Source organism: Dipodomys merriami, unplaced genomic scaffold (assembly GCF_024711535.1).
Source record: "Dipodomys merriami isolate MVZ:Mamm:240054 unplaced genomic scaffold, mDipMer1.0.p SCAF_2162, whole genome shotgun sequence".
Taxonomy (NCBI): Eukaryota; Metazoa; Chordata; class Mammalia; order Rodentia; family Heteromyidae; genus Dipodomys; species Dipodomys merriami.
In genome coordinates, this window is record NW_027203563.1 from 56,467 (window position 1) to 68,681 (window position 12,215).

The 12,215-nt window shown below is 41.7% G+C and overlaps 1 long non-coding RNA gene across 3 annotated transcripts in view; it reads right to left on the reverse strand.

The window, feature by feature from the left end:
- LOC138834489 (uncharacterized) overlaps positions 1–11,471 on the reverse strand; it is a 29,946-nt gene extending 18,475 nt beyond the window's left edge. The window contains exons 1-4 of one of the 3 annotated variants that reach the window (XR_011374141.1): positions 11,281–11,471; positions 9,765–9,803; positions 5,303–5,418; positions 2,972–3,056 (exon numbers count right to left, since the gene is read on the reverse strand). This is a non-coding gene — a long non-coding RNA (uncharacterized lncRNA). The remainder of the gene's footprint in view (positions 1–2,971; positions 3,057–5,302; positions 5,419–9,764; positions 9,804–11,280) is intronic. The other 2 variants (XR_011374142.1, XR_011374140.1) reach the window with 2 other exon arrangements.
- Between the last annotated feature and the right edge of the window lie 744 nt (positions 11,472–12,215).

Here is a 12,215-nt window from a genome sequence, read left to right on the forward strand (position 1 = left end):
AAGGTAGGCCCCTGGCACTTGGCCAAGGTTTGGCTCTGATGAGGGGAAGGGGGGCTCAGTAAGTCACAGAGGCCCAGGTGGCCTTACACTGAGATATCAGAATCAGAAACCCAGACCTCAGATAAACTGGTCACTTAGCCTGGAGTGGGACTTAATTAGCAGTGTTGGATGGGCTGGTAGAGCGCTCAGTCAGGAGAAAGTTACCTTGGTGGTCCTCTGGTGACTGGCGTATAGGATCTCAGGAAAGGTCCCAGGGAAGCTGGTTGAACCTCCTTCCGAAGTGGAGGGAGGATCAAACCCACTGGGGAGCCTATACCCACAGGGGTGACCAATGTAAGAGGATTAGACAAAAATCCATGCAAGGGGACCATGCAGAAGCAGGAAGGCAAAGGAGAAAGATTATTACAAGGTTTATTAGAGAAGCCATATTTCCCCCAAGAGGGAGCACATGACCTCCATCACTATCCTGGTAGCAGGAGGATCTGAGGGAAAAGGAAGTGAGGTAGATGGGAGTCCAGGTGGGTCTGGGCAGAGAGAGGGAGGGGCCAGTTGTATGGAGGGAACTCCAGAAATGGGAGGGGACCCGGTGTAGGTGCTCATACTTCGAGCTCAGGACTCTACCTGATTCTGGGGCCTGGATGAGTTGCCTTGATCTCTTCTAAGTCATTTACCACATGAGGCTTTTCTGAACTCATACATCACTGCAAATTGCTAACATTCCTCCCTAGCACATCACTCAATATATTTTTTCCATCATATATTTAAACATATTTATGTGTATACATTCCCTACCCTCCCCCAACCCCACACACAAAGGCATAGACCTTCAAAACAAAGCTTTTCTTTTTTTCCTTGCTACAGTGTCTAGAACCTAATAAACTCAATAGATACAAAAGAGTGAGCTGGGTACTAGTGTCACACCTGTAATGCTAGCTATTCAGGAAACTGAGATCTAGAATCACTTTTTCCATTTAGTTCCCATTTTGATTAAAATTTAAGCGTTAAAGGAACTTTTAAAGAGAATCAAGACTTCCTTTTTTCTGGAGGTTTCCTTCACTCCCTTTCACCTAGTCCAGCTCAACCTATGTCCCCCTGGGAGCTTTGGCATCCCAGAAAATCCACAGTCCCCCAGACCCCAGTTAAATTAGACAGAATCCAGCATTGCCTTTAGTCATGTGGTGGGCAGAGCAGAAAGCATCCACCACGTGTGCTACCCAACACCTCTAATCCACACCAGTGCCACTTCCATACTCCTAGCCACATGAGCAGCATTGTGTCACCGTCGCTTGCACTGGCATAGGCTTCCGTGGTCATCAGGACAGATGTCCTGAGAGTTATTTCATCTGCATAAGGTGACATTTCCTGGGTCCAGGTATATTGCTGATCTGGGAAATCACTGGCATTGGAGCAAGCCAGGGCTGCTGCAACCGCACTGTAGGATGCATCTCTCTGCAGCAAAACCTGAGGCCCTTCCTTCCTAGACACAATGGAGATCCTAGAAAATTCCCTGCTTGTCCCTAGATAAGTCCATGAATATATCTACAGCCCTCATCTGTCAGAAATGAACAAAGAGTACAGAATTGTTCAAGTCATTTTCCTTCTTCACAGAAGGGTGCACTATCATCCTGGCCCCCCAGAGCGAGACAGCACACCAAATGGGGGGATCCACTTGGTTTTCATCCCAACCTAGGAATGATATTGTCCCTTCTCATGTTGCTAAGGTGTCAGGATCACATCTTTGTAAACAATCGGTTACCAGGGTAATAGGGTCATAGAAGGAAGACAAGTCATTCTAACCATCAGTGGACCATCCCTAGTCAGGAGGCAGTGTACTTTGGGAGGCTATTGCTCCAAAACAAACATCCTTTTTACCTGTTAATGAAACTGCAACTCCACTGCACCTCACCTTTGTCATTACAACAACAACAACAAAAAGAAAAAGAAAAGGGTGTTTTGGATTTTCTTGTCAGGACTGGCTTGAAACCACAATCCTCAGATTTCAACCTCCTGAGTAGTGCCAAGGTTTTTTTATGAGACAATTCTCTCAAATTAACCACCAAGAAAGAAGCAAAAAGGAATAAAGTCCAGGACTTGAGCTGAGGCTCAACTGGAAGATCATGGACAGCACCCATGCCCTGATTTCAAACCTATGACCAGCACATCATCATCATCATCATCATCATCATCATCATCATCATGTGAATAAAAAGACTGTAAGAGCCTATTAAGAATATTAAAATTGAGGGCTGGGATGGTGGCTCAGTGGTAGAGCTCTTGCCTTGCATGCATGAGGCCCTGGGTTTGATTCCTCAGCACCATATAGCAAAAAAGAAAAAAGCCGGAAGTGGCGCTGTGGCTCAAGTGGTACAGCACTAGCCTTGAGCTGAAGAGCTGAGGGATAGCGCCCAGGCCCAGAGTTCAAGCCCCATGACCAACCAAAAAAAAAATATTAAAATTGAGTGAGCCAGGCACTTTTTGGTGGCTGACATGTAATGCCAGTTAGGAGCATGAAATCTCAGGATGGTGGTTAAAAGCCCACCTGGGCAGGAAATTCCATGAGGCTCTGATCTCCAACTAACCAGCAAAAATGCCAGAAGTAGAGCTGTGGATCAAGTGGTAAAGCAACAGCCTTGAATGAAAAAGCAAAATAACAGTGACCAGGCCCAGGTAGGACTACTACTAATTAATCAATTAAATACAAATACACAAATAAAAATCAGAGTGGAAGATGAGCACAAAAGCCAAGAGAATTGCTGGTTTATACCTGGAGCTCAAGCTACACAAAAGACAGAACTTGAAGATCTGGGTTCCAAGGCAACCCAGGCAGAAAAGTCCCTTAGGAATTTGTGAGTATGTATCAGGTGTGGGTGTTGAACCCAGGGGTTGAAATAGAATTTTTTTTTCTTAAAGGTAGCATTCTGCCACTTCCTTTCTTTGGGGGATGAAATGGAGATAAGTTTTATGGACTTACCTGCCTGGGCTTTCAACCCCAATCCTCAGATTTCAGGTGCTGATACAGTACTCTTATCTTCTATGAGATTTTTATCTTCCATGAACTGCCAAAAAAGTAAAAGAAGCCAGAAGTTGATCTGTGTGGCTCAAGCCACAGAGACTGCTTGCTTTGAGGGAAAATGAACAACAAAATCCCTCATACACAGTGGCCCTGCCCTGGTTTCAAACCCAGGAAGTGACCAGGCCCTATGTTCAAGCCCTAGGACCACCACCACCAGCAACAAAAGAATGACTCAGGGACAAGGACTAGGCCCTGAATACAAAGCCTAGAAACAGCATTAAAAATAAAAGAAAAACAAATTCAGAGACTGTGGCTAGGCTCCAGAGTTCAAGGGTCTAGAACCAGCACCAGGACGGACACACACACACACACACACACACACACACACACACACACACACATACACACACACACACACACACAAAGAAGAAGAAGAAGAGAGAAGTCAATGAAATATTTTTAAGTAGTGGCTCATGCCTATAATCCTAGCTACTGTGGAAGCTGAAATTTTAGGATTGTGGTTCATAGTCAACATGGGCAGGAAGCTCCATGACACTTGGTTTTATGTGTGCTAGTCCTGGGGCCTGAACTTGTGCTGTTTTGCACAAGACTAGAACTATTCTACTTCCAAGCTCTTGGTGATTAATTGGAGATGAGAGTCTCAACAACTTTCCTGCCCTGGCTGGCTTTGAACCACCATCCTCTGATTTTAGAGCCTGGCTAATGTCCCTGTCTTCCCATGAGAATCTTTCTTTTTTTGGGGTTGGTCATGGGGCTTGAACTCGGCCTGCACACTGTCCCTAAGCTCTTCAGCTCAAGGCTAGTGCTCTACCACTTGAGCCACAGGGCCACTTCTGGTTTTCTGGTGATTTAGTGGAGATAATTGTCTCATGGACTTTCCTTCCCAGTCTGGCTTTGAACTGCAATCCTCAGATCTCACCCTCCTGAGTAGCTAGGATTACAGGCGTAAGCCACTGGCACTCAGCTTTTTTTTTCTTTTCTTTTTTCTGTTTTATGGGTTGTGGGGCCTGAACTCCAGCTCTGGATGGTGTCCCTTAGCTCTTCAGCTCAAGGCAAGCACTTTACCACTGAGCCATTTCCCAGCTCCTCCATAAGAAACTTATCCCTTATGAATCACCAAATTTGTTTTACAAAGCCAGATGTTAAAATGTGGCTTAAGTTTTAGAGCCTGCCAGCCTTGCTCAGGACATGGGAGAGACTCCAGCACAGTGACCTTGCCCTGATTTCAGGTTTAGGAACAGTCACCACTTCCTGTGTTCCAGCCCTAGGACCAGAACCAAATAAATAAATAACTCCCCCATTTTCACTGTATTTGATGTTGGCGTAATTTGTGAAGGTGAAGGGAAAAAACAAATTGTTTAAATAGGGATACAGCTAGACCTATTGCAACAATGAGATGTACAAGAAATTATTTCAAAAAATGAACTTTACAACTTTTGCCTGGTGGGGGTGGTAGAGAACATTATATAAACAAAGCCATTCATGCAGCTGTTGCTCAAGCTGTTAAAGTATGCTAGCCTTGAGAACAAACAATACAAAAAATGCTTCATTCACAGTGGCCCTGCCCTGACTTCAAGCCTCAGAAGAGTGGCCATGTCATGAGTTGAAGCCCTAGCAACAAAAATGAAAATAAATAAATAAATAAAGCCAGAACTTTATCTGTGGCTCAAGCCATAGAGACTGCTAGTCTTGAGAAAGAAAAGGGAAAAACCTCAGACACAGTGGCTCTGCCCTGATTTTATGACTAGCAAAAGTTCAGGCCCTATGTTCAAGCCCTTGGACCAGCAATGAAGAAAAAAAAATACAGCAACAACAAAAACTCGGCAAAAATGCCCAAGTCCTGAGTACAAGCCATAAGAGCATCACCTAAAATAAATGCAGAAAGAAAGAAAAATACATAAAGAGCCACAATTTGAACTGTCTTGAGGTGGGAAGCCTACTAGTCTTGAGAAAAAATTAGGAATAATGACCAGGCCTGGAGTTCAAGTACTATAAAAAGCTCAAAAAAAAAGAATCTGTTGGGAGCCAAAAGGAGTCTCTCAACATGAAGATAGGCTTGACTATCTCACTGGAACATCTTGTGGCTGAGTTTACAGAACCACTCTCAGAAATCCGACCCTTTCATCCTGCCTTATGCAAATATCCTGCAGCTGCTAATGACCACCCTTTCACCCTGCCCTACGCAAACATCCTGCAGCTGCTATGGCCAATGAAAAAGCTTCCTTAATGGCCAATTTAAAAGCTTCCTTATTCCAAGCATATAAATACCCCTGTGTGAAAAATAAAAATTTGCAGCTTGATCAGAATCCCTGTCTTGCTGTCATTCTTCATGTCTCTTGTCCCTTCATTCCTTCTCGTTTAGGTTCATCGCCCTCGTTGACATCCTGCAGGTTGGGACAAAAATCCACAAAAAAACTTCAAAACAAAAACCCAGAAAGAGTGGCCAGCCCTAATAATAAGCTGGATGACCCAAACTTGTGAAAAAGAGAAAAAGAATAATAAATTAAGTGAAAAGAAGGACAAAAATATTAGAGCCAATTCAAGATTTTAAAAATATGGTTCACACCTATAATCCTACCTCCTCAAATAGCTGAAATCTGAGCATTTGTGGTTTGAATCCAGCCTGGGCAGGAAAGTAAATGAGAATTCTTTTCATTTATGCTGCTCCTGGGCTAAAACTTGAGTTTTACTCAAGGGTAGAGCTCTACTGCTTCCTACCTGTTGCTGGTTAATTGGTGAAAAACGTCTCATTGATTTTCATGCCTAGGATGGCTTTGAACCTTGGCTCTCAACTTTCTTTTTTTTTTCTTTCTTTTTTTCTTTTATTTTATTTTTATTTTTTGTGAGCACACTGTACAGAGGGGTTACAATTACATGGGCAGGTTAATGCGTACATTTCTTATCAAGCATTGCAGCCTCCTCTTTGTTTACATTACACATCCCTTCCCAGCCTCCCCCCGCAACCGCCCACCCAATCCTCCCGGCTTGCCCCCCCACCAACATTGTAAAGCTCATTTTCCACATGACAACTTGTACTTCTCATTGTTGCAACAGGTCTACCTGTATCCTTAAACGACTTGTTTTTTCCCATCTCCTACACAAGTTATACTGACATCAAATATAGTGAAAGCAGGGTTATACTGTGGGGGAGGGACATACAAAGCTACAAAGAGATAATCTTATAAATGCGTTAGAAACAAATGCATGAAAGGAAAAAAACATTAAAATACATATCTAAGGATTCATTTTCATAACATCACATTATCTGACCTATTCCGCTTGACTCATATATATATACTAGATATTGCAAATAAGGGAAACCATGGGACCTATGTTTCTTTGGGCCTGGCTTACTTCACTTAATATAATGTTTTCCACGTTTTTCCATTTCCTAACAAATGGGGCAATGTCATCTTTCTGATGGAGGCATAGAATTCCATTGTGTATATATACCACATTTTCTTGATCCATTCATCTACTGAGGGGCATCTGGGTTGGTTCCATATCTTAGCTATGGTAAATAATGCTGCAATAAACATAGTTGTGCTGGTAGCTTTAGTGTGGTCTTGTTTGTAAACATTTGGGTAAATGCCCAAAAATGGGATTGCTGGGTCATAGGGGAGTTCTATCTGAAGTCTTTTGAGGAACCTCCATACTGCTTTCCAAAGTGGTTGAACAAGTTTACATTCCCACCAACAATGAAGTAAGGTTCCTTTCTGTCCACATCCCCTCCAGCATCTGTTGTTGTTAGAGTTCTTGATTTTTGCCATTCTAACTGGAGTGAGGTGGTATCTCAATGTTGTTTTGGTTTGCAATTCTTTTATGGCTAGGGAGGCTGAGCATTTCTTCATGTGTCTGTTGGCCATCCTTCTTTCTTCTTCAGAGAAGTTTCTCTTTAAGTCTTTAGCCCACTTGTTTATTGGGCAGTTTTTTCTTTGCAGATTTGTTGTTGGGGGATTTAATTTTTTGAGTTCCAAGTATATTTTAGATATGAGACCCTTGTCTGTTCAATGGCTAGTGAAGATCTTCTCCCAATCCGTGGGCTTTCTATTGATCTTGCTAGCTATGTCCTTTGCCATGCAGAAGCTCTGCAATTTCATGCAATCCCATTTGTCCCACCTTTCTTTGATTTGTTGTGTTTCCGGGTCTCTATTCAGAAAATTTCGGCCTGAGCCAAGGAGACCTAGGGTTTCTCCTATTCCATCCTGTAATGTTTTCAAAGTGTCTGCTTTGACTTCGAGGTCTTTGACCCATTTGGAGTTGATTCTGGTGCAAGGTGATATATAAGGATCTAGCTTTAGTTTTCTACAAGTAGTTAACCAATTTTACCAGCACCATTTACTGAAGAGGCTGTCGTTCTTCCATTCTATTGTTTTAGCTTCCTTATCGAAGATTAGATGGCTATAGGTCTGTAGGTTCATTTCTGGGATTTCAATTCTATTCCATTGGTCCTGATGTCTGTTCTTATGCCAATACCAAGCTGTCTGGATAGTCATCTTGGCTTCCGGTAGTACTTTTTTCCTTTCTGTATTTTTTGACAGTTGTGGGGCTTGAACTCAGGACTTGTGTGCTGTCCCTGGGCCTCTTGTACTCAAGCCTTGTGCTCTACCATTTGTGCCATAGCACCACTTCTGGGTTTTGAGTGGTTAATTGGACATAAGAGTCTCACAAGGACTTTTCTGTCTGGGCTGGCTTCCAACTGAGGTCCTCAGATCTCAGCCTCCTGAGTAGTTACAGCCATAGGACACTTATCTCACTTGTTAGGTTTTAAAAAAAGAGATAGCCTAGTAAGAACAGCACCATGCACGTGCTATTCAGGTAAGGGATAGTAGACCTGCTGGGACCAGGCAAGGTTGGAACTCCACATGGCTGGGAAAGGCCTTGGAATGAGAGAGAGCTGGGAAAGAGAGGAAAGAGAGAGGAAAGAGCTAGAAAAGAGCAGAGAGAGCAGAGAGAGAGCAGAGAGAGAGTGTCTGGGCCTGGGCTAGGCCTTATCTAGGGTACGGGCAGAGAAAGGTGTGGCCACATCAAATTCAGATATGACCTCAGTGGATGCAAATGTGACTTCTTCCAGGTGTTCCAGTTGCCTAGGTAATGCAGTTACTGGGTGGAGACTTTGCTGTGAGGAGGGTGGAGTCTGCTCGCCATCCAGGAGCAGACCTTACAATATTAACCAACAACAACAACAAAAAAAAAATCAAATGAGGTTTAGAGATATCAGTGGCAAGCACACTGACAGTTCAAAGAAGTAAACAGAGAGCCATCTTTAAAAGCACTAATATTTGGAAAATTTTCATCTGGCAGCTCTCAAACATGCTAGTCTCAGGACCTCTTAATACTCTTAAATTTTGAGAGCTCCCAAAGAGCTAATTAAAAAGGTAAGGTGGCTCAGTGGTAGAGTGCTTGCCTTGCATACATGAGGTCCTGGGTTCGATTCCTCGGCACCACATAAGTAGAAAAAGCCAGAGGTGGCACTGTGGCTCAAGTGATAGAGCGCTAGCCTTGAGCTGAAGAGCTGAGGGACAGTGCCCAGACCCAGAGTTTAGGCCCCACAACCGACAAAAAAAAATGTTAGTAGAGCCAGGAACTGGTGGCTGTCACCAGTAATCCTAGCTACACACTCAGGAGACTGAGATCTATAGATTGCTATTAAAAGCTAGCTGGAGCAGGAAAGTCAATGAGATTCTTATCTCCAATAAACTACTTAGAAAACAAAACAAAACAAAACAAAAAAAACCCAGAAGTAAAACTATAACTCAAGTGGTAGACTACAGCTCAGGATCAATGCCTAAGTGCTGAATTCAAGCCCCAGGACTGGCACAAAAATAAATAAATTAAATAAAAAATAGGGGATACACATGCATTTGCATGTGCACGCACACACACACACGAGAGAAACAGACAGATATGTTAAAAAGTAGAACTCAGCTAATGAGCAAAGCATCAGGTATTGAGTCCTAGTTTCACAACCCAAACAAAAGAAAATTTAGAACTCAAGTGCTTATGGTAGTTTTGTAAACTTAAGAACAAAAACACTGGGGATGGGAAGGTGGCTTAGTGGTAGAGTGTCTTGTATGCATGAGGCCTTGAGTTCAATTACTGAGCACCACATAAGCAGAAAAAGTTGTAAGTGGTGCTGTGGCTCAAGTGGTAGGATACTAGCACTGAGCTAAAGAGCTGAGGGTCAGCACCCAAGCCCAAAGTTTACTCCATACAACTCACCAAAAAGAAAAAAAAAGAAAGAAAAGAAACACTACTTATTAATATACACTTATTGAAAAAAAACTGTATTTTCCAAAAAAGGTAAAATTTCAGCAGAATAGTCCCATTGTTTTACATCTTTAATAAATCTCTTCATCCTTTAGCCTAATGAAAGACACCTGTATTCTCTCATCTGCTTTTATACTGTCTGTTGGGTTATGTTGTTTCAAGTATATGCAGAAAATCTACCTTACAAAGTCACTTAGTTAGAAAAGGAAGAAGTATTTTAGTTGCCTTCTCAGATTATCAATAAAGCTAATGCTGGCATACTCCTTAATATTACACTAAAACTCAACTAGTGGTCATCTCTTAAAATTTAGTTGTAATGAGATACATAGCAATGAGCCTGAAGCTATACCATAAGATTTTCTGCTTGGATGTATTAAATTAAAATCAGTTAGTCTTTTCTTTTCTTTTGCCTGTACATGATTTGCTAACATCACACATTAAATAATGGGAAAATACTCACACTGAGTCACACAAATCTTCCAAATGCTGACCAACTGTCCTGAAATCAATGAATATAGCTGTTATTATCAACACAGATTTCATCAGCATAGTCTGTAAACAGCACTGGGAAGCTACAAAGCTCAACAGAGCAATAAATACATTCTACAAAATTGAAACTTAGTTTCAATGTGTATCATGACTCATACATCGTTGCTTTTCTCGTGGTAAAGGCTCATTTCATTCACTTTTAAGAAATGTTCACCAAATAAAATTCTAGTCTCTATGACCACTTGTATACTTCAGAGTGAAAATGTCATTCCATGGCAAAGTAAATAGTTCATTTAAACACTACAAATGGGCTAGGCACTGGTGGCTCATGCTTGTAATCCTAGCTACTCAGGAAATTAAGATCTAAGGATCATGGTTCAAAGCCAGCCCAGGCAGAAAAGTCTGTGAGATTCTTATCTCCAATGAACTATTCAGAAGAAGCCAGAAGTGGTGCAGTGGTTCAAGTGGTAGAGCACTACCCATGAGCAAAAAAGCTTAGGGCAACATCCAAGCCCTGAGTTCAAGTCCTAGGACCAGCTTAAAAAAATAAGACAAAACTGAATTCATTGGATTCCACTTTCTTAAAATAGCCAATTAGCAGATAATATGTCTTAGAAATATATCTAATTAAATGTTAAAATAAAACAACCTTAAGATTCATTTGTCCAGAAATTACATTTTATACTAACTGCCACATTACCTAATTACTATAAAAAATGAGCAGCTTCAACATTCATATTTTCTAAGAGATACAGGCTTTAAATTGTGGAGGCAGGGAGGGGGAAGATTGTCACTCATGTTTTAGGTACTACCACCTTTTCTGCCTCAATTCAAGATGGGATTAAGGATCCCACAAGTCACAAGGCACAGATGAAGTATCCAGAGATATAAAGAAACATCAGCCAAACTGAGGACAAACTCTGTAATCACTGGCAGGGGTGTATGAACAATATCAGTATGAGGGATGCTAAGAGGAGTCTGACAGGGAACAAAAAAAGAAGACATAAGCAAGAGGCTGACGTGTCTGAACACCTAGATGGGGGAAAGTTGCAAAAAGAATTCTACATGAAAATTCTCACTGCAAAAAAGAGAGAGATGCAGGGTGCCAGTGGCTATCCTTGTCAGACTGCTACTCAGGCAGCTGAGATCTCGGGATCACAGTTGGAAGCCAGCCTAGGAAGAAAACTCCATGAGACTCCTATCTCTAATCACAAAAAATAAGCTGGAAGTAGAGGTGTGGCTCAAGTCCTTAAAGGTCTAACTTTAAGCAAAGAAGGTCAGGGACAGCAAGCAGACCTTGAGTTCAAGCCCCAGGACCAGCACAGGCATTGTGCGTGCACACACACAAACACACAAATTACTCTAGTAATAATAAATAATCTAGTAATAATATTAATAATAATAATAAATACCCTAGTAATAATAAATACTCTAGTAATAATAAATACATTGCATCTTCCCACTCCGATTCTGAATTTTCATATTACCTTTTTTCTCTTCTTCCTCTTCCTCATAAAATTCTGCTAGGGAAAATGCTTCTGAGTTGTTCTAATTCAAATATTAGAGCCTCTAATTCTTCTCCACTCAGAGAATTAAGGAAAGATTTCACCTGAATGAAAATAATAAAATATTGTGTAAATATTAATGAAAAAAATCTCATAAGGAGAAAAGACTGAAGAGCTCATGCCAGCACAGCTCTGTGTGTGTGTGTGTGTGTGTGTGTGTGTGTGTGTGTGTGTGTGTGTTTGTGTTGGTCCTAGGGCTTGAACTCAAGGCCTGGGGGCGTAGCTTTTGTGCTCAAGTCTAGCACTGCATTATTTGAACCACAGCACAACTTCCAGCTTTTTGGTGGTTAATTGGAGATAAAAGTCTCACAGACACTCTTATCTGAGCTGGCTTCCCACCATAATCATCAGATTTCATTCTCCTAAATAGCTAGGATTGCAGTACCCAGTAGTAATTTTTTTTTTTTTCAGATCCTGGAGCTTGACCCGGGAGCTATCCCTGAGGCTCTTTGTTCTCAAGGATAGCGGATATACACTTGGAGCTACAGCACTACTTCCAGCTTTCTGAGTTGTTTATCAAAAATAACCTGTCTGGTGTGGCTTTCAATTAACCTCAGATCTCAGCCTCCTGAGCTAGGATTAGAGCCAGAACTAATTTTTTTAATAACCGTAACACTAAAGGGTAGATATTATTGGAAACTAGACAGAATTTGTATTTCCAAAAGTAATATAGGCCAAAAGATAAATGAAAATTATCAGTGCTTAAGCATGACTTCGAAGCCCAGGCAGGAAAAGCCATGAAACTCTTATCTCCAATAAACCACCAGAATAAATACTGAAAGTGTTGCTGTGGCTCAAGTGGTAAGTGCCTGCCTTGGGCTGAAGAGCTGAGGCACAGCACTCAGGGCCAGAGTATA